The 24,252-nt window shown below is 46.4% G+C and overlaps 1 protein-coding gene across 1 annotated transcript in view; it reads right to left on the bottom strand.

Annotated features, from left to right (window-relative positions):
• The window catches only part of ANGEL1 (angel homolog 1), a 74,937-nt gene extending 64,720 nt beyond the window's left edge, over positions 1–10,217 (bottom strand). Inside the window, exon 1 of the mRNA XM_025150750.3 lies at positions 10,022–10,217. The gene's annotated coding sequence lies outside the window, so the exon portion shown is untranslated. The remainder of the gene's footprint in view (positions 1–10,021) is intronic.
• Between the last annotated feature and the right edge of the window lie 14,035 nt (positions 10,218–24,252).

The raw sequence follows: 24,252 nt of genomic DNA on the forward strand, positions 1-24,252 counted from the left end.
CTAACCTCACATCTTGCTGTCCGGACCACTATTACCCTGTGCCACCGGTGGGGAGGATAATGCCTCAGCACAGCGTGACTTGCTCCAAGACACACAGCCAGCCAGCGGTGGCACTGGGACTTGAAAGCAAAGAAGACATGACCAGTCACTTTGGGTCTTTCAGCACTGGGCACAGTTCTCCCCCTCTCATGTGATTCCCGTATTACCACAACTGTGAAAAAGTCTTGTAAACAGCTTCCTTTTAATCCTTCTGATCTCTCAATATTCAGTCTTGTAATGGCACATTCAGATGTTCTCATTTTCCCAGTGCCCCAACAACCTCCTCAGATTGTGATTTTTTTCCCCATCAAGAAGTGGTTCCAGTTACTTCACGTAAATCTCTTTATTTCATACACGTCTAGATCAGGTTGTTGGATTCCTCACTCTCTGAACACCTCACATTCTTTAAAGTAATTGTGATGACAATCCCCTATGAAGTAGGCAAATTTTACACTCTCTGTTTTATAGTTGGGAAGCCGAAACACCTGGGGACTAACCATAACATTGCCTCTGCTAAGCATTCATGCACTGGAAGTCAGGAACTAAAATAATGAGACATTCTGAAATGCTAATGCCACCGTCTTTTTTCTCTGTTCAATTTCTGAAATTGTTCTGGGGTCAAATTTTATGGCTTTTATCTGCTGTCATGAGGATAAAATGTGCTCACTTAATGAATCCTGAAAGTCTCATGACTCCAGAACCAGCTTGAAGAATTCCAGAGACTACACTGTGCTTTCCAAAATGACCATAAGGAGATATCCCAACAGTAGGAAGGAGGGCAACTGTCTCAGTAGCTTCCTCCACACAGTGGCCCATAAGGATACAGATTTGTTGAATAAGGGCAATATGATTTGTATAATACCACTTTTTTTTTTGTGCTTTACCCAGTTGGCACTGCTGGAAGCAGTTGGTCTGACCCAACTGGACATTCCTTATACTCACACAGATTTGGGAAAACAGTAAAATCCTTTATTAAATCCATTGCTACAGTATTTGGTTAACACAGGAATATTTAAATCAAAGTAAAGGAATATGTCTTTTTTGGTCATGACTCAGGAACTGTAGTGCAGCCTATGGTGTACAACGAATACAGACCACAGAGCTGCATCCAGTTGCTACATGAATGAAGGGCCATACAATCTCCTTCACTCTGTCAAAGGCTTCTGTCCCTACGTGATTAATTGCCATGTCTGGACAGCAAACTAACTCAGCAGGGGTATACATAAAGACATATAAGTGCATCTGTATTAGCATATGGGATAAGAAGCTGGATGCCTAAATAAAGAAGTATTCAGAGACCACATGGTTGGATCATATGAGTTCAAATGATTATGCATCTCTGTGAACAAGACTATTAAAAGAAGGAATAAGGAACTTTTTGAAGCTAGCTAGCATCTCAACTACCTCAACTGTGTAACATCAAAAGATGGTCTGAAGTGCTCACCTGAAGCATTTCATAATAAAGAAACAGAATGGCACCCAAAGGACATTTCATTCTAAGGCATTACACCACACCTATCTCAGAAATAGAGCCCAGAAACAAAGTGCCCTGTCAGCACAGACCATGGAAGATGCCTTGGTGACAAATGTATACAGACTCCCATAAAGGTGATGTCAGGCAAGGTGTATGCCACACTGAATGTTTAATTTTGATTTCTGTGCAATAAGCTTCAAAATACCACAAACATTCTAGCACACAGGAGAAAACAAATCTACGTGGGCAAATATTTACAAGGCTAGATAGTATGCTACATGGCTGCTGGGCTGCTTAGCCTCACGTTAGTTTTGCAATCAATGAAGTATAAAAAGATGGTGATGTGATTGATACCAAACAACATGACAGTATGGAAAATCTTGTTGCATCAAAAAACTTAACATTGGTTTTTGTGAGTTCATGAATTTCATTGATGGAGTAAGTGGTAATGATAACTACACAAATCAACGTTGTCTTTATTCAACAAATTAAATTCCCACTCAACTGGCATATGATTAAAAAAGTAATTGCAAATAGAGAACCATCATCATCTTATGAGAGTTATTTTACTGAGCACACAATAAATCTGTTTTGGGCACAAAACTACTCAATAATTCTACCAACCAACTAAAAGGAAAACAGAGAATCAACGTGCATAACAGAAGAACTGGCAGAGAAAATAAACAATGACGGGACACGGTAGTTTTAAAGATCCATCTAGAGAGCTGGTAAGGTGGGCTTCTCTCAACAATGTGTGTCTGACTATAGGCAAGTGTGAAGTCATGTATGTAGCACAAGAGCTTCCAAAATGGAACAATCTCCAGGAATGCAGAGGCCTGGAAAAAATATTTCAGTTATGAGAAGTAACCAAATACATACACTTCAGAAAAGATATCGATCATCTGGAAGGAGATCTGAAGCAAAACTTGAGAGATGAAAAACATCCCTCTGTGACAAATTGGGATGGTTAACGTATTTATTTGGGGTAACTTGATTATGGTCTCTAAGTGGTCATATAGGAAAGAGTTTTGACCATACGTGACTACACCATTTATAAGAAAAAGGCATAACAATATTCTGTGGTTTGGATCAGCAAATGGCATGTTTAGATAAACACACAAAAAGAATTTAACAGTGAGGTCAATTATCTTGTCTAGAATGCAGTTGTGTTCTTTAACTCAAGAGAACTTAAAAGTATGCTTTCACTCAACTTTGGGTCTTCTGTTGCATGACTGATCGAGGTACGCCTGGCGAGGGCAAGGATCTGCGAACCGTGTTATACCCAGCACAAAATGTCCTTCATCATTTCAGAAGAGAGGAGTGCTGGACTTAGGAAAACACGGCGTGGTCAGAAAACAGACTGATTCCCCTCTGTCTTCTTGGGCTTCACCACAAACCTCTCCCTAGCCTGATTAAGTGTTGCCTATCTTGAACCACCATCCCAACCCAGGTACCATGGACATGAGAGGACTACAAAGCCGAGTGGCATCCAGTTCATTCCTTTACCTACGTTAACTCATCAGAGTTGGCATTTAGGTGCATCAGTAAAGTCATCACAGCAACTCTGTATTCAGTAGTGAGAGAATTTTTTTGAAGTAAATCTTCTGAATCTTTTAACAACAGCCTCTGCAGTGAGTGAATAATGACCCTTATCGTAGGGTAGAACATCAGCTTTTTGAAGCCTTGCCCCAAAGGCAGCTTGCCATCTTTGTCAAGAGGTGCAGAGATGGCTTTTGGAACCTCATGTTAGATCACAAACATTGCCCACAGATATCTGAGATATGGATTTTTCATCCTTTTATAAATCAACAGGAGGCACAGCTCTCATCCACCTAAAATCCCTGTGCTGGAACCAGGCCCTGCATGCCCGCACTGGCCCCATTCGGCTGGGGAGAAGGTGTCAGAACTGCAAAGCTGCTGACTCGGGGCTTTCTGACAGCCAGGACTTGTGCCCTTCTCATACGCACTGGGATGATGACACAGTGACAGCTGCAGCCACTGCAGTCACAGAGAGGCTATTTAGGGGAGAAAATAATAAAACTGCTACATAGAAATGCATCAAGCATTTGAAAGTAACTCTGTACGTGCGTGTGTTTGTTTTTAAGGGTGTTAGCATTTCTTTACTTGTGTCCAGGGGAAAATATTTGCATATACTGATGTATCTCTTTTCTCTCTGAATACCTGATGAGCGTGTGACATGAAGTATGTGTGCGTGTGTGTATGCAGGGATTTCTTCTGCTCCTTTCATGTTTTATAGAAGCCGACTGTGACAGCTGTGACTGCTGATTTGAAATGACCCCGAGTCAGACACTGAGCAGCCCTTTGAAATGAATTCATCTTTGCATTATTCTGATTCTGGGATTTGATATGGGTTGGGTTTTTTTTTTAAGTTGTTATTGCTGTTGCTGTCTCAAGCTCCAGCGCACACACTTCATTTCAGTCTTCACTGTCAGTGTGACACATGCCATTCAGAATGATAGGTTTGTGGCTACAGGTTTTGCCAACAAGAATTGGAACACACACCGAGGCAAGAATCAGTCTTTCATCCCTAAGACTGACTGCAGCAGAAAACCTGATAGCTGCTGCTTCAAGTGTGCTTAATCCCTTTGCCCCTGGAAACTTTTTGACCCATCTCTTTGGCTGCTCAGACTCTTGTCTTATCCTTCTGTTCTGTGCTTTGCACAAAGGTCTGATTAGAACTCTGAACAACAGTATATTTCCTCCTCCAGAGATACTGTATTTGTATATCAGCTTCTATATACAATCTATTAAACATTTTCCTGGCCATCTTTCTTTCCACAGCATTGGAAAGGCAAAGCTTAAAAGCATCTCAGTACGTCAGCTGCATGTGAGCAGGCAGTGCAGGAGCTCGGAAGCCCAAGCAGGCTTTGTCCCCTCTGGACATGCATGAGAAAGTCCCCTCTGGTCAGTTTAGGAGAAGAGGTACATCATTTGGAGAGAGAAATGAACAACCGAAGATTAACCTTTTTTTTTAGTGCCCCAACACTAAGGTTATACGAAATGCTACAGACGGCTGTTGGAAAGAAAACAGCCTTAAAAAAAAAGTATGTTTCATAAAAACATCAAGCAGAAAAAAATTCATCTCAGTCAAATAGTTAAGTAAATAGGAAGTAAAGTCTGCAGGGCTGGAAGAAATTGCTCTATTTCTAATGTAGGATATCTTAAGTGCTCACAGAGCTCTGTCTAATCTATGCTGGGAAAAAAAAAAAGACCACAAAGGAAAAGGATGCTGCTTGCCTTTACTGAGTCAGGTTTTAGCCATTTCTCTGTGAATGAGAACCTTCCAAATTCTCATCTTTGACTAGGACCAGCGAAGTCCTACACAGAGGCTGCATCTGAAATGCCAGCCACCCTTCTGGCAGCAACCTACTTACTGAGAGCTCCTCCTTAGAAATGGATTTTCCTCAGATTGTGCTCCTACTTCATAATGATTTAATTTACACTGCTTTCCTGCCACATGCTTAGACAGAGGTCAAATGAGACATTGTTGAAATCCTTACTGAAATCCAGACATAAACATCTATTATTTTGCCATTCACTGTTAGGCCGTTACATTGTCATAAAGGGATTTAGATTACTTTGACATTATTTGTTCTTAACAAATGAACCCAGGCTGTCCTAGATTACCTCGATATCCTCTAGGTGTTTATGAATCGATTATTGGATAATTTATTCTGGTATTCTTTCAGATACTGAAGCAATCTGACTTGCTTACAATGTCAAAGGCTTTTGCCCCCTTTTAAGTTGGGTGCTTCCTTGCCCTCTATTAATTCTCTTTAACCTCTTCATGCATTTATATACTGAGCAAGTGATTAAGCACTTTGCTCAACAGCGATGCTGTGATCAACCAGTATCTCATGCTCCACCGTGGAGCATCACTTGTCAATACGCTCCTGACGTAATGCCTTCTGTGGAACGCTGTGAATTGTGGTGCCTTCCAAAACATCTTTTGCTCATTTAATTTAGAACAATAGTTCAGATTTAGTTTCTTATTTCAGTCCATCGGAGAATACAGCTTACAGACTGTCACTGCTTCAAAGTTTTGCCTATTGGTAAGACTAAAGTGCTGCACTTGTGTTGGAAGAAGACAGAGCACAAAGGCTCAGCAGCCACTGAGCTACCATTTGTTTAATGACTGGCACTGTAAAATGCTGATTGATATGTGTGTTTTATTTAATTTTTATGTTTAAGTTTTAATCTCTGGTGTCTGCTAGTATCACAAACTGATCAGTGATTAACTACCTTTTCTAAACCTTGATGACACTGACACTTGAAGCAGTACCATGACGCTTCCAAGACTTACAATCCGATTACAGTCCTACTGAGTATCTTGGACAAAAGCTTTGTGGGGCTTCAAAAAGTGCAGGGGAGCAAAGATGCTGCTCTCCTTGCCAGTCCCTGCTCTCTGCCATTAACACAGGCTCACAGCAGACCTGTCTGCTGTCTGCGGATATTGGTATTGTTTCCCATCAGTTCACTGTGAGCTGTGGCACACCCTTGGAATGAGAATACCGCTGCAGTGCACTGGAGAAAAGATAATTGTAAAGTTGCCGTCTGGAAACACGAGGAAGGCTAAAGATTACATGACATAAAAGTCTTGTGATTTGGGGTGTGATGCCACATGGATCACTGCTGCCATCAAGTCAAATGCTCTTGTGAATGCTATTAGAAAACAGCTGTGAACCCTGCAGCAGCACAAGGCTTTATTTTGCTTATAATTCGGATGGGTGTCTGCACAGAGCTAGACAGGCTGAAGCTGTGTAAGCAGGGACATCGCCTATATAAGCATTTCTGTTTGTGCTGCATGTGTATTCCTTTCTCTGTGTGCTCAGAAGCTCTCCCTGCAGAGCATCTGAGAGCAGAGCAGTGCATGACAGCCCAGTGTTCTGACTTTGTTTCCCATGTCTCAGGAAAGGTGAAATCTTTTTCTTCAAAACAACTGATTTAATTGTCATTTTCAAGCTGTTTCTTTACTCACTCCCTCTCTCTCACTGCTTTAGCTCTTTTCACTCGTGCTTCTTTTTATCTCTCTTTTTTTTTTCTTTCACCTTCTTGGTTTTTCTTTGCTGTTTTCAGATCTGTCTTCAGTAAAGCAAGGGAAAGAAGATTTGTGTCTTCAAGCAGAGTGATGTGTGAAGCCATGACCCTGACCTTGGCTTTCATTATCCCAGGGTTCAGAGGAACAGTGCTATCAGCATGCAAAGAAAGAGAATTTTCTAAGATATTCTTGGACGGTTTCACAGAAGGCCTTGAAAATAAATGTCAGGACCTGGAATTAATGTAGAAAGTGTTGGGGGGAAGGCTGAAGCCTTCCAGGGCTCTTCAGATGACTTCTTTGAAGGCTGAGGAAGCAGCTGTCCATGACCATCTCATGTGAGCAAACATTTCCACAAACAGAAAGGACACATTTTAAAGGCTCTCTGGATATCATCAGTGTCTGAGATAATAAAGCCATGCTGAAGCTAGCTATAGCAAACACTCTCCCTGTCTGTGCATCTGGGGGAGACCACACATCCATGCTGCTAGTAGCACCATTCCAGGACCACACCTGAACCTCTGCTAAGAACTGAGTATTCAGCACCAGGTAGATGCAGGGGAAGCAGTGCCTCATGGGCCACTCTGCTATCTTGTTTGTGGATCAGGAGGTCAGACAGCAAGTAGAAGCTTGGAAGGTCTAATTGCTCCAGAGGTGTATCTACTGATAGTGGACTGACAGAACAGCAGCACTGTTCAGAGTGGAGCTGAGCCTGACCTCTTCAAAGGCACCATTAACACTGCTTGTCAGCTGCAGCCCACGCTGCTCCAGGCTCCCCTTACCAGCCATCCCGGACTGAATTATAAGGGGTGCCTGCTGCTTTACAAGCACATCTAAGGGGTCTTGTGATACCAAAATGCCCTAAACTGAAGAATGGGGGGATGCTGTTCAGGAAGTATTTTCCTTATTGTTTTGTCAAGGGCGAATTTCTGCAAAAAATGCCCAATAAAGTTCCCCACAGAATGAAGAACACTCAACTCTAGCAGTGTAAACATACTTTTGACTAACAAAAAACCATGATTCAGATGTTGTAACAGCAGTATTTTTAAGGTCAGCATGCCTGTAGCTGCCTGTAGTGGATGAAAGCATCCATCACCATACATGGCTTTCACCATCCATGCAGGCACACTCTCAGAGCACTATAATGCCTTGCTGCAAGCCAAACACAGCTTCCAAGTCTGCATATGCAAGTAATTAGGAAACTTAATGTGTGCAGTTCTGTTTTCCCTGTTTTCTACGGTACCTAAAGTGCCGTATAAACTAAAGTTATAAAAATCTTATTCAATCTCACTTATTGTGTCCCTTTACAGCCAGTACAGAGTGGCTTCTTCCAGTGAAGCTTCCAAGTACCTTTTCAGTAGCGTGTTTGTTGCCATCCTTCAGGCTTTTCTTACATGTGGTGTAATGAAGATTACCCATATCCACTTTGGGCAACTTAAAATGTACTTATTTCTGCATTGGTATGTATGGAATTTACCAGATTTCTCACAACACAACATATAAGTTTACCCATATCTGCTTTTGACTGTACTTATAAGCATCTACATGAACAGACTTCATATGCTGAGACACTATTTCTATGCTCACTTGGACAGAATTAGATTTAAATGTACTACTGATCTTGCACAACTTGTGACTTAAAAGCTGCTTTGGGGAAACAATCACAGTTGCCCATTCTCTCCTGAGAAAAAGACCTATTGAGTTGAAAATTGTCCTTCTGAGGATCTGAGTCTCCCTCCTCCCTGACATGAATCTTCCTTAAAAATCTGTTAGGCTGCTTGTTTGTGGAGACCAACTCCTGGCCTGCTGACCAAAGCCTCCCCTATGTATCTCTGCCTGTTGCTTGTCTCTTACACTTAGACTGCGAACACTTTGTAGCAGAGGCTCTTCTGTAGCAGAGACCCTTTTCCAGTACGATATTATGTGGCCTCTGTCCATGGTTCAGATTCTGAGGTGCTACTGGGAAAAGAGTAAAAAATTTGGCAATTTGTAACCGAGTTTTATATCCCAACAGACACCGAACAAAAAGGGATAGGGACTCCGGGCTCTGGGGTTACTGATTTCATCATTAAATGTTAGTGTGATTAGTTATTCCTTTGGAATCAGAGATGTGTCTAATGTAGGAGACAGGAGAAGACAGGTCCCGCACCCTAAGGCTCTAACAACCCAGATCTGAATGGAGAGATCTGAAAGCCTGAGTACATCTAGTTAGTAAAGTGTCAGACGTGGAGCAGGAAACAAGGGTAACTGCAGCATCTGTGGGAGGTGAGCACCTAAGGCAGATAAAAGGCAGGAGAATAGAAAGATTTAATAGATAAAATTGGGCAAAGTAAAACACAGGATGCACACGAAGCAGCAGTCCCTCCCCATGCAGTCTGGCAGCTGCAGAGCACAATCTGACGTGACGGGGCCTAATGAGAAATGTCCTTGATTTCAGGTAGTTCTGGCCCCAGAAATGGAAAATGCTCAAGCGTGCTTTTGAATGTATTCATTTACTATTTGAAGAGTATGGTCCAACGCTGGCCCCGCTAGGAACGCAACAGATAGATTTTAAGCGTACTCTGATCTCCTAATATCTATCTGATCTGAAACAAATGGGATGAAACGCACAACCAGAAGACACTGCACAGAACCACAGGCTGGGCGGCTCACTTCTAGAAGCCCCTCCGCGAGCGGGAGGCGGGCAGAGCTCCCCGGCACGAAGCAGCCTCAGCCACGCAGACAGGGCGCAGCGATGCAAAGAGCTGCTCCTGCAGGAGCTCGCCTCGGGGACCTGCCGAACAGCCTGGCCGCTCGTGGCCAGCAGGCTGTGTTCTTGGGCTGAGCTGCACCCAGCGCCGTTCCCTGCTCCTTTGACGTGTGTGCGCTACACGGCTATAGAAGGAGCAATCAGTCAGCTCCCAGGAATCTTAGCAACAGCCGCGTCCCCAGAAAAGGCCTGCAGCAGCTGGAGCGCTGATGACTCAGCAGCATGGGCTCTCTGGCCTCTCGCTGATCCCTGGCAAGGACGGCAGCCCGAGCCCTGGCTCCCTTGTTTGGGTCACTGCTTTCTCGCTGGCACCGGCAGATGAATTCCTGGATCCTACTGGCCTTGGCATTAGAAAGCAACCAAAAAGGAGCCAAAAGCTGCAGCCAAAAAAAGTTTTTGTTCTCTTTTCTTCTTTAACGTCAATTTAAAGAAAACAAGAAAGGAAAAAAAAAAAAAAAAAGAACCAACCCCCGCTAGTCACTTATAACGGAGGAGGCAAATGGCAGCCCGCAGCAGCAGCGGGCGCATGGGGGAAGATGGCCGCACGCCAGCACGGCCGCGTCCTGCCGCCCTTCCACAGGGACACGGGGGTGGGCTCGGGGCCGGGCCGGGGACTGCAGCGGGCATCACCGGGAGGTTTGTTTGTGTTGTGTAACCAGGGCTCGGCACGCGCGTTGGGTAACGCCGCCGACATTTCACCTACTTTCAAGCCACTGCTGCGACGAATCCGTTTGGCCCCAAGTTGTTTTCGCCTCCAAGGAAAGTACGTTTGCACGGCGGAGCCTCCCCACCCTCTCGCCGTAATTCCCCGGGGCGGACGAGGAGGGAGACGGGGATTAAAGAGTCGCAGGTCGGGACCGCAGCGTGGCTGCGAGCGGTGGGCGGAACCCGGGGGGGGGACGGCGAGGGGCCGCGGGCTGCGCTGCCGCGGGCGTGAGGCCCCTGGCGAGCTCCGGGGGGACGGGGCGGGTGAAGAGCGGCAGCAGAGCGGGGGTTCGTGTCTGGGCTTTTTTGGCAAAGGGCTGCCGGGAAGCCGGCTGGTCCCCTGCCAGGCTCCGGAGAGCGCTGCCGGGCCCTCCCTTTCACGAGCGCTAAAAATTCGCCCCGAAACAAAAACATGCATGTGTGTGTAACAATCTGCCTTCTCAGCAGCACCGCCACCACCCCAGCATCGCTGGCCTCATTACTCGGAGCAGGAAATGAGTAAAACATAAATGGCTTGAAAGGAGCCAGGAGGGCGCTTCTCTCCCCCGTTCCCTGGCAATGGCCGTGTATCGTTACAGTTTAATCTTGGAAATGCCAGACAGCTGTTGGGGTTGCTAGGAGACTGGCACACATTATGCAGATGTCGGGGACCTCAAATGTCTGCCGGAAATTACAGCTCATGTTGTGCGCGAGGAGATGTGTGATTCCCCATCTGGGGAGCCCAGCGGGAGCCTGGCCTCCCTGCACACCCCACTCCTGGGCTGGGGCTCGCAGCCCCCAGCCCGACAGCCCAGCAAACAAACCCGCTCCGGAGGAGAGGTGTGGGCGCAGGAAAACACCTCGGGAAGGGGAAGGTGGCTGGCAGCAGGGGGGCGGGGGGGAGGTACTGAGCAGGCCTGGGCAGAGTGCAGCCCCCACACAGGCCTGTGCTGTCTCCAGGCATGGCCTTCCTCCCTCTCCTTGCAGTATACGGCCCAGGGTGTTCTCCGTATGCCACACAGCCCATTTAGTGCTCCAGGTGGGGGTGAGGTGAGGAAGGGTCCTGTGGCGGCTCAGTGCCGTCACGGCGGCATGACAGTGGTGACAGCGCAGACTTGGCACAGTGGCGTGGCTGGGCCTCCTGCTGGGGGAAACGAATGTGCTACCTTCAAACCCACAGTGCTTGGCAGAGAGCCCCGGCGAAACACTGGGAATGTGGAAAAGTGATACGGGTGCCCAGCAAAACAGGCTGCAGGAGGGTATTTTATGTGTCAGAGAGTGCAGGAACGTTCGGATGCCCCGGGGAACATGAACAACACCTACAACGCCTGGAACAGCACCGCATGGTGCGGTTCCAGCATTACTCACCCCCAGGACTCGGGCTCTTCCCCACCCAGTTACATATGACCAGGAAATTATAGCCTGCACGGCTCCAGGCCTGGCTGAACGGTTGCCATATCGTATGATGCACAACAGCGGTGAGACTGATGAAACAACAGAGCAATGTGTTTTTACTGAAACTGATGCTCTACAGAACAGACAGGCTTGGCTGGGCCAGACTGCCATTTGGTGTCTTGAATGCATGCTCCCTCTTGCACAACTTGCCATTAATTAAAAATTCTGGATAAAAATGAAATTCTGATCTTCCTTTATGTTCGTTCCTCACTGCCCTCCTTTTTCTTACAGCAGACTCCATGGCCAGCCGTTGTGTGCCCCAGACGCTAGTTTCCCCATCTTTCTTATTTCATCCATCGCTCTGTGCTTTCATCTTTCTTCACACTCAGCATTCACAAGGTCTTTCTCCTACTGCTTTCCTATCCGTGGCCTCTGCATCTCTCACCTTTATAACATACTCTTCCCAGGTCTGCTGCACACCTCTCCTCCCTGCAGGACACGGCCCATGGAGCTGCAAAGGTCATCTTTGCAGCATACTGTATCACCTCATTCCTCTCTTGAGTTTATCCAACACCTTCTACTTAACATTGAGTTTAAAGAACTTGTTAAATCAAAGGTCACCTGCGCAAGACTGCTCATCCATCTTTTACACTATGTTCCTGCCTGTCTCCTCCACTAACAAGATGAGTCCTCGCCTGCCCTGCCAGTCTCCACACACCTTTCCATGCCACCTCCCCGCTGTATGCCTCTTTTTGCTCCACCTTTTGCAGCAGCATCTCTACCTGGGTCAGATGTCTGCAGCTGAGGTAGTCTGATTTCCTGTAGGATTGGGTGTCATTGAGTCTAAGCACCACTAAAGCCTTTTCTACCAGCAGAGTGTTTTACAGTGCTGTAGCCCATGAAAATTCTCTCAAGTCTGAGAATATATGAGCTGCTCTTAGTGCAATATTCTCCTGAGATGAAGAAAATGGTCTTCCCTTCCCTTCCCTTCCCTTCCCTTCCCTTCCCTTCCCTTCCCTTCCCTTCCCTTCCCTTCCCTTCCCTTCCCTTCCCTTCCCTTCCCTTCCCTTCCCTTCCCTTCCCTTCCCTTCCCTTCCCTTCCCTTCCCTTCCCTCAGCTTCTCATTTTAACAACTAAGTATTTCTGAGACAGCTTCTCCTCCATCAAATTTGCTTGAAGTTGAAAATTATCCACGCACCAGACAGACATATTATCATACACGCATGCTCCCCCATACACAAAGTTCTTGTAATCACATAGGCTTTCTTTCTTCACAAAACCAGACATAGATTGTAACTGCAAAGCCCTGCGCTTCTTCTCATTACACCCTTTGTGCTCTATGTTAATTGTTTTTCTTCCACCATTCCTCTGTGTTTACCTTTTTAGACCTTCTACTCCTAAGGGCAGAGACTGGGCTCTCTTCTGCGCCTGGAAAGTGTTAAGTGCCTTATGGGCATTACAACAATTTAATTAGTTAATAAGTACTAACGATTTGCATTAGTATCATGCTTCCTGCCATGTCACATCAGACCACCGCTCCAGCCAGTCAGATATTTCCCTCTCTCTTGGTGCTCTGAATTAATTGTCACTCCAGTGAGGCCTGGTGTCTAGTAGTGGTCACTCCCTGTCCCATCTCATTTTGCACAGTCCATCTAAGACTTTATAATTGTAAATGCATCCACGGTCCATCTTCTGTAGTGTCTGAGCTCCTGCTTCATAAAGATGGATGACTAGCAGCTTGGTAACGGGTCTGATGGGGTGAGACTTGCCAAGGGATGAAGGCTCTGCAATACTCCCAGCACCATGCTGCTCTAGGACAGGAAAACAGAAGGACCAAGGAAGACTCCTCACTGACCCCAGTCCTCTCATGCCTCACAGCACATCACACAGGAAGCTTTCATTTGGTGATTACAATTGAGAGCACTTTCTTCAAAATACAATATTTTCTTCAATAATGCGGTGCAGTAGTGAATTCCACAATTTATCCTGTAGCTTGCTGCTTCAAGGAGAGAGAATCTGTAGTTGATAACATCCAGTGATCTTTCACATCCTGTATCAATCATATTGAATTGCAAGGAAAACTAGGAGCCTCCTGGAAGGTTTTGATGGCTTTGCAGTGGAAAGAATCAGGAATGTGAGACTTGGGTGAAGAATTTCAATTAAAAGGAAGCCAGGAAAGACCTTTGAGATGAAATGGACACCTGTAATACATTTTAAGAGATATCTTTCATTTATGTATCATAGACCCATATCCCCGCAAAAGCCTTTTTGTCTTATATTTCAGTGGAGAATCCTGCACTGAGAAGCTGCAGATGGATGATTTGGTACAAGAAATAAAATATTCAGGCAGTGAGAGATGAAATACTCCTTAAACATTGTTCATACGTCTACCACTTGGTGTTGGAAGCACGCTTGTCATGCTGCTGAGGAACAGGAAGGCAATTTCAAGCAGTGGAAGCAGTACAAGGAAAGTGGTAGGACACAACTGCAGTGGCACTTAGGAAGATTGTTGGGAAAACTGAAAGCTCGCTAGAACAGGATGAAGCCAGGAGCCACTCAGGATATGCATCTGGAAACCGTTGTGAGCACCTTGCTGAGGCCTATTGCTGGGGCCAGCTCCTGGCACAGCAGCTGGCCCTGCTGGGCATGGTGACTCAACCAAGGTTATTGGTATGACTGAAGGCTCCAGAGGAAGTCTGGTCCACTTTGTGGTTCTATAGTGCTGCCCCAGGGGCCGCATGAAATTAACAGCTGGGAAACGATGTCGAACCTTCAGTCAGCTCTGTATTATCACTCTAGCGCAAGATATAAAAGGAAAATGTGGGTCTTACCGTAGACATAATTCAACCATAGAAAAGAGACCGGCATTTCAGAATGACAGGTCCTCCTGCACGACTGGAGCATGATCTAGTTGGTACCTGAGATATCTGTTGTTTACGGGCACTGACTCCTCACAAACAAATCAACTAAATGAAGCAAGTGGGTGATAAAGTAGAGCTGAGAACTGCATTGTCCTCCTCAGAGTCATAAAAACTCATCTCTTTTACAACTGCTGAGTGCTTTGCCAATATCATGCCAAGGTGAGAGCAGCGGGGGGAAGGGAAAGATATTGAAAAGGAAAATAAATGGGCCAGGTAAACAGTGCTGTTGCTGCTGCTGCTGCTGCAGGGTTGCCATGGCGACTGGGTGAAGAAGAGAAGAAGGAGGAGGAGGGATGCGGGCTGATCGATAGTCCTGTGCTAGCTCATCTGGCTTCCATCCACGTGCTGCTACAGAGGGAGAGAAAATCAAAGAGCCACACGCAGGGCGGACAGGGCCGCGGATTCGATACCCGGCAGCGGCTCGATCGATAGCTTGTTGGAAGGCGGGTAATTGACTCCCGTTCTGCCCAGGAGAAAGCAATGCAGAGACAGAGGTGTGTTCGTTAGCTACTGATCCGCAGCTGTACTTTATCACCCAGTTTGTTCATTTAGTTGATTTGTTTGTTGAGATCTCCTCTTCAGCCTGATTTCTCGCTGTATCCGTCAGAGATGAGCACGGCTGCGGGACCACAGCCAGCATCTCCCTCAAGTTCCACGGTCACTTTCCCTCTCCTGTCCTTTCTTTGGTCACGTCAGCTGCTTTATCTCTCACTGGTGGGGGGAAGATGGAAATAAGGGCAGTCTTTTCTTACAGGATTTCAAGAGCTTTGCTGCATGGGTCTGGGAGCACCCAAGAACAGCTCCCCTGGGGATGGCCTGCCTGAACTCAGGAGGCACAGTATCCCCCGAAGAAATGAAATAGTTACATCTATTTTTGCACTTCACAAACCAAGTGAAGTATAGGCAGATCTTTACAATTGTGATTTTCGTAATTCTGCCATTCTCCAGGGGAGTTATCTGCTGAGGGTGACCAGGTGATGCTATCAGAACAGACCAAAGAATAAAAAGAGAGAGAGGAAATGGAGGCAAGTCAGGGTGTGCTGATGAAAAAACAGGAAGATGCAAAAAAGATAACCAGAGAAAAGCATGTGCTCGTGTAGCACTGAGATAGTGCGGGCTGACTCTCCCCTTCTCTCCAGACCTGAGTGTACAGCCCTGGCACAAAGCACCCATCTGACCTTCAGGCAGGCAGCACTGCACCTGTAAATGAGCCTCCACTGTAAATTGAGTTCACCTGCACGTTGATCAAGCTTCTGCGGGCGTTTCCTAACAAAACATAATGGAATTGGGGTGGTAAAAACAGGACTTACGCTTTATGTCTTCTACCAAAATGAGCAGCACAGAATTCCCTATCACCTCCCAAGGCACTGAAAATATAAGCAGGAATAAAGCAGTGCCCCTCTGCGTGGTGCAGCACCCGTCAGCAAACAGCATAAAATGGTCCACCTTGGCTTGGAGATGCTCTGCGTGGCAAGGGCCATCCGTTTGCTTTATACTTCTCTATTGTCCAGTTTACTGGAGTCCTGCTCTACAGTGAGCACTTAGGCACTGTGGTAATAAGAAGAGTAGTAGCATCCATTGCTGGATAATTGATACTGCTTTGCAGAGCGATGAGCCCCTCAGGGTACTGCTAAGAAGAGGCAAGCACACCAGAAGTATCACTTCCTTCAGTTATCTAGATTTTTCTGGGAGCTATCCCATCCAAATGCTCTGCAAATGCAATTTTATTTAGCTTCTGAATTAAAAATGAAAACTCATTTGCTTGGAATTCAGTGTCTCTTAAGCTAGCTGGCAGCAGTCCAGCTCTCAGAGCTCGTGCTTTTAGGGTCTGATCCAAATCCCAGAGAAGTCACTGAAAATCTCTCCACTGATTTTAATGAGTCAAACGAGTGTGTGAGGAGTAAACTATCATCTCTCAAGGCTTTTTTATTATTATTATTATTATTACTATTTCCTTTCCATGCTTTGAAGCACTAGCAGGTGTATCTCACAGAAGCTGGATGTAAATCACGGTGGGGAGAGGGGGGCTGTGTGTGCACAACTGCTCCCTATTGCACAACCCACAGAATGCAGGCTGTGTCGGGCGATACCAGCAGGGTAGGGACTGCAGCTCTTTCCACTCTCTTGCCTCTGGAAATATTTACAAACCACCCAGAGACGCCTCTCTGCCCTGTAGAATATTTTTCTTTGGTTCCTTTGTGAGTGGGAAGATAAGAGCTTCCTAACCTCTGGGCATAATTTATGGCAGAAATAAATAGCAAGATGATAGAACAGCTCTAAAGTAAATTATTGAAAATGTTCACCTCCAGAGAGAGCAGGCAGGTGGGTGAGCCAGAATCAAGTCAGACTATAAGCATTAGAGGAATTGTAGATTCTTCTAGTCGTAAAGGAACAAAAAGTGTTTGCTGCACCTGCAGACTGCTTCCTCCCGAGAAGGAAGCCGGAAGGTTGGACAAAATATTAAACAGGCGATAAAACTGCCTGCAGCCAAATTTGCGCTTGGGCAAAATAGCTGAAAGGGCATTTATTATTCTGTGTTGCTATCAAGCTAAATGCCTGGACTACCTGCCAACAAGCAGAGTATTTATTTGCTGAGCCCCTCTGTCTGACACAAACGGGCAAAGTAATAGGGTGCAGGGAAGAAAGGGGAAGGGTGGGTCGGGTCTCATCTGCATCGGAAGGATTCTGAAGTCAGCTCAGCGAGTCTGGCTGATCAGTGTGCAAATTCAAGGGCCTGGCCACAGAAGCACAGTCTAAATTCTGGCAAGAATGAGGTAATCCAAATGCAGCGTGAGCACATTTGCAAGGGAAATGATGTAATGCACAAACTGCCTACATCCTTCTCAAAAGGGACCTTAAGGGTCTCTCAGGCTACGTGGGAGCCGTGGAAGAGCATCTCGCCTACCTCTGCGCTGGTGCGCATTCACAGCTGTACACACCAGCCTCAAGGCAGGGTCCCTTTACATTTCTGGTCACTACTAAAATGCCACTTTCTAGGAATTTGCCCAGAAATGTTCCTGGCAGGGAACCAACTCCTTCCCAAAGCTAGAGCAATAGGGTTAAGTCAAGCTCTATCAATGGTTAAGCACGGGCTTTTGATAACACAAGACTCCTGTATCCTAAAAAGCAAGAAAAACAACTGCAGTCCCACACTAGCAGAAAGGCATCGGTGCTCCAGTTCTGTGGTTCATACCATAATGTTTACCTGAGGCCTCAAAACAGAGGTCATAAAGCAAATCTGGGAGTGTTTAACACAGAGCTGTCTGGCAGGCAGTCTGTGGGCTGGGATCAGGTCTTGGCAATTTCCTTTGAATTCCATCTTTGCAATGGAGGTGCTGGGGAAAGGTGATTAAGGAAGCCCTTGAAGGCCATTTGTTGGTGGGTTCCTCTAGCCATAGGCTCTGCAATTGCTTTTGTGCCTAGCAAGGCGGCGGGAGGACGGGCTGGAAGCTTGCTTCTGACTGTGCCTGCAGGTCACCTCAGCACCCACGGGGCATGTGAGAGAAGGCACCTCAGCACTGGGGCTTTTAGCACTGGAAAAACTGGATACCTTAAAATCCTGAGAATCTGTTCCAGGGAAAACACAGAGAACAAAGGGTGAAGAGGAGGATCTTTTGCTTCTGGAAGAATAGGCAGTGGGCATGCGAGACTGAGATCCTGGGCTTCATAAGGACCTGCTAGGATCCATATAAATGAGGACAACTCTTGGGAGGATGACAGATCGCCTTCAAATCTGGGACTCGTGACAGTGCCTTCATTCCCTTTGCATCAGCCTCAGGGGAGAGCCGTGAGCTGGAGCACTCAGTGCGCCCAGCTGACAGTTTGTTCCAGTGCCAGAACAAGCAGCCACGTCGTCCCAGGAGCCCTCCACTACACCCAAAATGTGCACAGAGCTGCAAGCCACTGACTTGACCTCAGAGCACCCTCAACCTGAGGACCCAGGCCAATACCTACCAGTAATATAATTTGAATCTGGTGCTGCAGAGATGCATTGTTGTATGATTAATGAAACCCATTAAACCAGAAAGCCTCTTCATCCAGCAGTGAAAACTCAGGAAAAATACCAGAGTCAGCGACAGTGAAGGGGCTGAACCAAGAAGAGAAATAAATGCTTGTGGTTTAAGAAAGCTGACTTTCAGCCTCATTTTGAGCTTGCTCCATTCTGAATTGTGAATCCCCATTGATCCACTTTCAGCAGTTCCCAGAGCTGCCTCGTGCCTGTGCAGCTCCCCAGGCAGGAGGAGCAGAGATTGCTCTGTCAGGAACAGGGCACGACAGGGATAGTAATGGCAACAGCAGTGTGATCTGCCTCCTGTTCCTGGCTAGAAGCAAAGCCCAGACATTTTGCTGACGCTGCCTCAGGTTCATATAGATACAGCTGGTCACGCAGATAGATTAATATGAAGAGGAAGGTAGCATGTAGTCACCAGTAACTGCAGCCTAGCCACACATTAATATACCTGCCTCACTGCCGATGTAATCCTACGCATCCAAGGATCTGCACTGAGCTAAGCAAAATTGTCTCCTACCTGCAATCAAAGTGTACTTGGTTAGCTCACTTGCTGTAAATGGTGGTGATTATTTGATGCATATAACCTGAGCAGTGGTCAAAGATGGTTGAGTCAAGACTATACTTGAATATAGACAAACACTACGACATCTGCCTTTGGGCAGAGCAGAAAGTGAAAAAATGTGCCGACTGAGCAATTAGGCTTCCAGTCACTTGTGAATTTAGACACTTTTTTTCCAGGTGACAAGAATGAGTCCTCCTACTATGCAAAAGGCCAGCTGCAAAAATCCAGAGTCAGGGAAAATACGGGAGACAGAAGAGCCTGGGGAGAGGACGAGCAAAGCAGCTCAAAGCACAGGGAGCCTGGAGAAAAACAGGAGCCAGAAGCCTGTGAGGAGGCTGCGCCCTTGAGCAGTGAGGACTGCAGCTGCCTCAGTCCTGCAGTGCCACAGGGATGGCTGAGGCAGAGCCAGTCCCCACAGCAACACCTGCAGAGCTGTGGGATGCCAGGTTGGCTTATGCCCCAACCTCACCAACAGCAGCCTCAGGCAGGGAGACAGAGATCCCTTTGCCTGAGCCCCTGGTGAAAGGCAGATCAGCTGAAAAGCAGCTCCTGCTTTGGAGCGATGCCACAGCCAGATTTTGGATTCCCAGGAGATGAGGGGAGGCTGAGCTAAACCTCACTGTATTTTAGGACAGATAAAAGGACCAGCAAACAGGCAGAAGCATCCTCAGCAGAGGGGCACAGAGGGACCCTCACTTTCTGACAAACCACAAAAGAAGTGCTTTTCCTTCCCCTTACTCCTTCTTTTTGTCTTTTTGTTTTTTTAACCTACTACAGCTTCTCTGCTGCCGCTTTTTGTTCTCATTCTCCTTTCCATGCTCCAGTGAAATCTTCTGCTTTGCAGGCACGATGCCAGTTCAGACTGATGTTTACAAGCTATAGTAGGGTTCACTTTCTCACTTGCACAGTTCACACCTTCTCCCAGAGAGAAAGAAGTCGTGGAAGTGAGAGGCTGCCATTAGCAGGATTGAATGTCAGACACCTGAGGAAACTGATACCAAAGAACTGGTGGAGGCAGTTCCTAGTGAACAGGTGGCTACATCCTGAAACCTCTTCGCTGGATGCTAACTGGCCCCAGGCTAGCTGCCTTGGTAGAAAGGCCAGGGGCCAAACGGGTCACAATGACTGAAGTCTCCCGTGTCCTCAGGGGTTCTTCTACGGCTGGCTGAAGTGTGCTGCAGTGCCTGAGCACTCACCCGAGCCTGCTTCTGCTTCTCCATTGTCTTTTTATCATGACTGAGAATCTCATATCTTTCAGCAGAATTCATTCGACATTGAATTCAAGGAAAAAAAAATACAGGAAAATTGTTAGGCTCTGATAAATAAACATTTTCAGGAACAATTTCATCTTACTGACTGTGGAAATGTGTGACAGATCTGAACTGAGGCAAATCAAGCGGACCGCTATCCATATTTCATTCCGATATTGTGAGAGAAAGCAGCAGCAGCCAGAGAAATGGAAAGATCGACAGTTAATTGGAAATGTTACATCTGCTGTTTATGCAAAAGGCATAAATATTTATATCCTGAAGGCTGACTTTTGGGTTCGCTCCTCAGCAGGAAGAGATTTACATTTTGAATAAAGACTTTTTTCTTTCTCCTTCTCGGTAAACGTGAGCAGTTTATTATTCCTTTAAACAGCAATCCTCAGACAAGTCCTCCAGTGCCATCAGTTACTGCAGATTCCCCGGGCTTCAACTCAAACTACAGGTGTGTGCAGGCTGCAACAGCAGTCTCCCTGTTTATAGACAGAAGGAGAGGAGTGGGACTGAGACAAAGGGCAGGAACTGTGATCACAAAATGGGAAGGTAAAAAATACAGTGACAATTCAAAGGCACCTGAGATGCTGAACTGTTTCTCTAAATTGGCTTTCAGTAAGAAAAAAATAGAAGCCTTTACCTTGAAAACATATTAAAAAATGACAACATTAGGTGTTGATACAGAGCAGGGAAAGAAATACTGGGAAAAATTTAACTACATCAATATATTGGATGAAACAGCCCTCACAACAGTGTGATGAGTGAACCAGCTAACAAAACTATTCACATATGCATTGATCCTAGAAAAGACAAAGAAATGTGCTGAAACAGAGCAATATTGCGAACAAGAACAAAAAAAATATGTTATTCTACAAATCACCTTGTACCTTATCTGGCCTTCACAGCTCCTGCTTCTCTTCAACAATCCTTTCCCCTGTACGTACTGAGCCAGGCTTCATCTCCCCCCCCATCCCAATCTCCTGCTTTGCCCCCAGCTTGCTCACCCTCACCTCTTATGTCTGCCTCCCTGCTCCCATCTGTCCTCTCCTCTCTGCCTGCCTCCATCCTTGTCCTCTGTTGCAGGCTCTGCATGCTTTCCTGTTCACCTTCTCATTGCTTTTCCTTTCACCACACACACTAGCTCCAGCATCCTCCCTCTGACCTAGCATTTCCCAATTTGAGGCTCTCCTGCCTCACCCTCCCCTATTACTGTCGGCTTCTGCCTCCATCTGTTCTCTCCTCTTCCCCCACTCCAAATCTCAACCCCTGTGTTTGACTTATTGTATTTTCATGAGACCCCCAGATCTTTTCATCTCCATGGATGCTGAAGTTATTTGCCTTCCTTCCTTCTGCAGCATCACTTCTTTCTCTGCTTCAGTCATTCTCTCTGATTATCCATAGCATTAAAGCTAAGAGTTACAAGTAAGCACTAACAAAGCATCCAGATGAGATGTGGTTTGCAGGGGCTTACTCTTCTTAGTGCGATGTCAAACACGTTGGGCCCTGCTGAAGACCAGCACGAAGGGCTCGAGTGCTGGATATCTCCAGCAGTGCACCTTTCCCCCTAATTCATGAAAAAAACCAATGCCTGTTGCAGGGACCAAGGAGCCTCTGAAGATATAATCTCATTATCTGGAAGCACTTGCATGAGGAACGGTTAGTTTTATGGAAGGAGAGCTGCTGCAAAAGAGAGAGAGACCTGACTTGGGTACTGATTTGTGCCTTCCTGGTGCAGATTTGTCAGCACAGAGCGTTCCCACAGGGCCAGCAGGCCAGGCCAAAGGTATGGTGGAGTTTACTCACACCCCCTTTCTGACCATTACTGGATTACTTCCAACTCCTTCTTCTTTGACTCTCAAAAATGTAAGGAAGGAAAGCCCCAGGACCATGAGACGGTATTGGTATTCTCCCCTGGTTTGCTCCTTGTTTCTAAGCTCCTGAAATTTCAAAGCAATATTTTAGTTTAGTTTAGTTTAAGGGAATTTTTGTGTGTGTTTTAAAATGGTTTTTCCTCTGGGAGTATTTTTGCTGGCTCCCATCATTTCCGTTGCCAAGGCAACTACAGCTGGCTCAGATGTGCTGTTGCCATGGCGACTGTCTGGTCCTCCTTTCAAGCACTGCAATGAAACAGGAATGATATTTGCATCCCCAGTGCTGCACGGAACAAATCTCTTTCACCACTCGTTGGGAAGACGTAAGACAGTTGTAGAAAATCAGCACAAAATTCGATCTAAATCCTCTCGGAGAGGGTTTCAGACAGTTGGAGATGTGAGAGAATTGCAAAGAAACTGGGCCTAGGGGTGACTGGCTCTTCAATGGCATTTTCACAGTCTGCTCTGGGCAAAGCAGTATACTTGGTAATACTTCTTTGAAATCACCCATGTGGGAAGAACACAAAAACTGCCAGGAATAGCTAATTCGCGTAAAAAAAGCACACACCTTATTTTCTCTGAGATTTTAAGAGAAATGATTGCCTGTTAAGAAATGCATGGTAAAATACACCTTGGAATTTTGTCCTAGAGAACAGATCAAAGCTTGCATTACTCACGATAGTACCCTGGGACGTGGCCAACATAAGATGCCTGCATCCCTCTTGGACGTGCACTGCTACAGACCCACAGAACACTCATCCTTCCCTTTCTCTGCTCCACCTCCCATGCCATCCATCCCACATTGCCATGTCCACATGTGAGCACTGGCTGCTGCAGGGGTCCTGTGCCAGTCCCACCCCCGGGCCCTGGCACGCAAAGCGGCACGGCACCAAGCTGCCTGGAGCCAGGGCACTGCCTGCGTGCCACACCACATCTGCCAGAGGTGGATTTCTTTTCAGCAGCACTGGGCAAAAAAATGACAATTGCATGGTTTATCCTGTGGGATGCTTAGTGCCTTTATTCTCAAATTTAACTTCCTCGTGCCGGGCTGTGCTTTGTTCTTTGTTTTCTTGTTTGTTTCTCTTTTTGCTGTCTCGTTGCTACTGCTGGGACAAATCAGAAGGAAAGGCATAGGCAGGGCCGTGCGCAAGGCTCAGCTATTCCATCCTCTTCAGCTGTCTTCAGCAGCTCCCCAAAGGACTACAATGTTCCTTACGTGCAACAAAAGACAACAGCAGTGCAATGCAGTGCCAGGGGAAGGCACCGAGATGTCCCTGGGGAAACAAGGAGTTGCCTCCTGTATTTTCCATCGCCAACCGTCCCTGCGCTGCCCTGGTTTTTATCATTTTGTTGGGCTGAGCATGATCTGTCAAGGAGAGCAGTGACTGAGCATTCTGCCCCACAGCCCTGCACCACCCTTGCTGCCGCCCATGAGAAGTCGCCGCCCAGAACGCTGCATTGCTGCACCCAAGCATGGTGCTGAGCCGAGCTACCTCTGCTATCTTTCGCATCAGCAAAGACCAATTAAAAGCAGCTCTGTTAGTAGAGACGAGTGGGAAGGAGCAGGAATAATTAAGAGCAAAGATCACAGCAGGCTCCAGGCAGCTGCTGCTAATTATTTATCTGCAGTGCATGGGCCTAGCTGCTCCTAAGTCACAGGGCACATTCAGAGCACCTTATTTTTGAACCGTTTTGCCCTACAGCACTCCATCCACTTCCACTGCTGTCTCCAGGTCTTATTTAGCGAACAGAACACTGTAGAAAGTCATGAATAAATCTGCTCTCCCACCTAATGTCAGAGGAAAATCACTATCCTTGCTACAGAGAAGAGGCACAGAAAGAGGGGGAACTTGCCTGAATGCATGGCCTGGGATTAGGAAGCCTTCTGCTTAGCCATCACGTCGCAGCCCCAAGGTCTGGGCACTTCATTTTTTGCCCAGAGCTTTCAAGCAGTAAGACCCTTCTGCCAGTGCAGTAAAAGCCTCAATATGTAACTAACAGATCAAGAGAAATTTCTGGATGTGGTGCTAAGTTCTGTCTTGCTTTCCTTCAGATATTTTGGGGATATTCAACAAAACTAACAATTCACTTCACAATGATAGAATCAATATGCTCTGCCGTCATTTATGTTGGAAGGAGGACCGTAATACAGCTCTCCTTCAATTACAGAAGATGGAATCAATACATTTCACCTCCATTTATGTGGTTACGGTCTAAGTCAGCGTGGCCC

This window comes from Gallus gallus, chromosome 5 (genome assembly GCF_016699485.2).
Source record: "Gallus gallus isolate bGalGal1 chromosome 5, bGalGal1.mat.broiler.GRCg7b, whole genome shotgun sequence".
Taxonomy (NCBI): Eukaryota; Metazoa; Chordata; class Aves; order Galliformes; family Phasianidae; genus Gallus; species Gallus gallus.